Source organism: Dendrobium catenatum, unplaced genomic scaffold (assembly GCF_001605985.2).
Source record: "Dendrobium catenatum unplaced genomic scaffold, ASM160598v2 fragScaff_scaffold_157, whole genome shotgun sequence".
Taxonomy (NCBI): Eukaryota; Viridiplantae; Streptophyta; class Magnoliopsida; order Asparagales; family Orchidaceae; genus Dendrobium; species Dendrobium catenatum.
Window position 1 is genome coordinate 1,467,079 of NW_021318619.1, and position 3,965 is coordinate 1,471,043.

Below are 3,965 nucleotides of genomic sequence, written 5' to 3' on the forward strand. Positions count from 1 at the left end.
CAAGAAGAATATCATCAGCAAAAAGCATACACCAAAGTACATCCTCTTGCAAATGTCTAGTGAGAACATCCATGACTAAAGCAAAAAACTATGGACTTAAGGCTGATCCTTGATGTAATCGAACCGAAATAGGAAAATACTTGGTCAAACCACCTTGCTCTTGCATACATATCTTTAATGATTTGAATATAAGCGTTATTAACTCCTTTCATTTTAAGAACTCTCCATAGCAGTTCTCTTGGAACTTTATCATATGCTTTCTCTAAATCAATAAATATCATATGTTAATCCTCTTTATTCTCTCTATATTTCTCCATCAAACCTCTCAATAAATATTATGGCTTCCATAGTAGACTGATCCGGTATGTATCCAAATTGATTTTGAGAAACATTAGTATCACGTCGCAACCTATGCTCCATAACTCGCTCCCAAAGTTTTAAAGTATGGCACTTTAACTTAATTCCTCTATAATTCACACACTTTTGTGCATCGCTTTTATTTTTAAAAATAAGAATTAACATACTCATTCTCTACTGATCTGACATCTTTTTAGTCTTCAAAATAGTATTAAAAAGTTTCGTAAACCAAGAAATTTCTTCATCTCCTAAGCATTTACACGTCTCTATTGGAATATCATCAGATCCAACAACTTTTCCACAGTTCATTTTCTTTAAAGCCTCTCTAACTTCAGTTTTAATAACATTGTCTTTGCCAGGTCCCAAGTTTTGGATGAAAAAAGTGGAGGGTTGCGTTAGGTAGTCGACAACCAGTATAAAACTTATCGAATAATCGTGACATAAATCTTTTAAGTTTGCATGGTCAATTATAAAAAAATTATTAGACAATTCTTAAATAAAAAAATTATTAATAATTCTAATCTATAATGATCCTTAATTAGAAATAGAATTATTAATAATTTATTAAATCAAAACTATAATTATTAATCTTTTTTATTATTATTACTTGAAAATTATATTTCATAAATAATTTAATTAAAACTGACTAAAATATCTCTTGATTTAACATCATTAACTCCAAAATTTAATGTTAGGACCAAAAAGGCCACCTTTTAAGGAGTTGAGGGACCAAATTGGTCCCTCAAAAGAGTTGGGGACAACTTTGATCTATCACAAGAGTTGAGAGATCATTTTGATCATTTTCTCATTTAAAAATATAATGTTTATAAATTCATTAGGTAATATACACCTAGGTTTGCTTTCTCTATGATTTATTGATGAGGTAGTATTTATAAAGTTTTATCACATAATGTATTTCATGTATAACACTAGGTAATTCATACTTATGGAAAAGGGAAAAAAGTATAGATCTAGTTGACATGTTGTTCCACCTATAGAGGAAATTGAAAATACCCACCATATTAGGGGATTCTGATGAGGAGATAAAAGTTCTCTTCATGATGAAAAGTATACGAATTATCATCTCAAATATTTGTCTAAGCAAATCAAGAATGGACCATCCTACCCTGATTAGAAAGCCTTTTGATATATGAAGAAAGAAAATGAAGAGCAACATCAAAAACACGTGAAAAGAAAAACTCATAATTGCAAATGATTGTAGTTGTCTCATTCACCCTGTAAGCATGAATGCATATAACACTTAGTATAGTCCTCAAGGTGTTAAAGATGTCATAGGCAAGGAGTTTGATAAAGATGTCTACTAGTTGATTTTTAGTAGCTATATAATGCAATTTTATCTCTCTAAGCTACATGATCTCTAATAAAATGGTGTCTAATGTCTATATGCTTCGTGCGGGAGTATTGCATCGGATTTTTGGAAATGCAAATGGCATTAGTGTTGCCACACATGTTAGGAATAGTGCCTACATATAATCCAAGATCTAAGATTTATTGCTTTAGTCTATTAAATCATTTGGTGATCCAATCTACATTGAAGGATAGAATAAAAAATTCCTTATCTCTATATGTAAAGTTCCAAGAAATTATAAAGAAAATGCAGGCAGGACATATGGAAGATTTCGTATTGGGTGATGAAGGATTATTGAAATATTAAGACAGAATTTGTATTCCAAATGCTGAAAATTTAAGGGAATAAATATTACAAGAAGCTCACATCTTTGGTTATGAAATTCATCCAGGGAGTTCAAAGACGTATCAAGAATTGAGAGAATTATTTTGTTGGCTAGGATTGAAAAGAATTGTTGCAGAATTTATAGAAAAATACATTCCCTGTCAAATGGCTAAAGCTGAATATCAAAAGCCAGGTAGTTAATTATAACATTTACGAATACTTAAATGGAAATGGGAAAAAAATTGCAATGGATTTTGGGATTGGGTTACCAAGGTCAAGTGATGTAGACACACAAGAAGAAATTGTTGCAATGGATAGAACTTAAAACAAACTTTATTAAAATAAAAGCAGACAACTAAGACTTGACAAACACAACAAGAAATATTAGGAGAAATAAAGAAAAATAAAAAGACGCTATCCTCAGACAACCGTCAGAGCGGGTTCCTCACATGCATCGAATTGTAGGTTAAATAAGAAAAGTGCATAAGACTAGCAAACCGATGGTCCACCACTGCAAGATTGTCCAAATGCTCCCAAATCAACCAAAACACGACACCCTAAAGTTGCTTCACTGTTGAGAAGAAGGATACAGATGGAGTGGCACTTGCGGAGAGACGAAGAGGTTAGAAGCCCGAGAAGAAGGGTGGAAAGAGCCCGCAGGATTTCCAAACAAACCAGCAGGTTTAATAGCAAATATGCTCACAAATATCAACTGCCTTCATTCTCAACATCTTCTCTTATTTATAGGCATAGTAAAGGAATGCCAAAAGCCAACCTTAGTTAATGTTCACAACATCCTAAGCATCATTTTTCATAGGATTTCCAAATGCCACTTCGGAAAACAGCCCAGCATAAATCCTGAAGGAACAATTACGGGAATCAAAGGTAGTTCACGGAACGAAGGAGCCAACATCTCGGAAGCAAGCAGGCCGAGAAATCAAAGCAACACAGCCACGGGAAAAACACCCCAGCACGAAAAAACAGAGGCCGACTGGACTCCAAAGGGGTAAAGCACAAAAATCAGTAACTCCATCATAAATTCTAATGCATCAAATTCAGCCCCCATTAAATACAAGCCACGGTTTTCCAAGAGACAAGAAGAAGGGGGAAAGGGGAAGGGACAAGGCCACTCCAAAAGTAGTTCTTCTTAATGAGGTACCCTTTGAGAATAAATAGCTACTAAACTCCAGCTTCAAGCAAATAAAAGAACAAGCTCAATACCATGTGCTCCAAAACAGCCAACCCGTGAACAATCAGTAGCCAAGGACCAATCATGCCAGCAAATCAAAGGTCTACCAAGTCCTATGCACAACCTACCATGATCATTAGATGTTATCCCATCATTGGATAGCTAAAAAGAAAATAAAATAAAATAGAAAATAAAATATACTATTGTTCAAATAAAATAAAAAGTACAGAAATTCTTGATAGCATCAATTCTCCCCTGGTGGAAAATTCTCATCTCCTGATGAGAACGTATCAGCAACTCGTTCATAAAGCTCCAAGTTTTTCTTTTTCAGATCAGCAGCATCTATCCAGGTACAATCAGTCAATGGTCGATTGTTCCATTTGACTAGGAACTTTTTATGTTCTCCATGCTTTGTTTTAATAGCTTTCACATCAATAACATCTTCGATTTGATCTTCAGACTTTATCAAAGGAGCAGAGAGTGGTAAAGTTTCAATATCTACAAAATCGTCAGAATCTCCTTCATATAAAGACAGGTCAGAAACATTAAAAACAGGAGAAGTGCCAACAGTATTTGATAAATCCAGTAAATAGGCATTAGCACCTAATTTTTTAATCACACGAAATGGACCAAATTTTTTTCTGCTTAACTTTTTAAAAGTGCCAACAGGAAACCTTTGGCGACAAAAGTAAGCCATCACTAAGTCACCTTCATTGAAATTTACTT

General features: G+C 33.8%; 2 long non-coding RNA genes across 2 annotated transcripts in view; one reads left to right on the forward strand and one right to left on the reverse strand.

The window, feature by feature from the left end:
• Positions 1 to 3,965, reverse strand: part of LOC114579113 — a 20,407-nt gene that overhangs the window by 10,145 nt on the left and 6,297 nt on the right. The gene's annotated exons all lie outside the window — the stretch shown is intronic.
• The window catches only part of LOC114579114, a 4,320-nt gene continuing 3,316 nt past the window's right edge, over positions 2,962 to 3,965 (forward strand). Inside the window, exon 1 of the long non-coding RNA XR_003699971.1 lies at positions 2,962 to 3,205. This is a non-coding gene — a long non-coding RNA (uncharacterized LOC114579114). The remainder of the gene's footprint in view (positions 3,206 to 3,965) is intronic.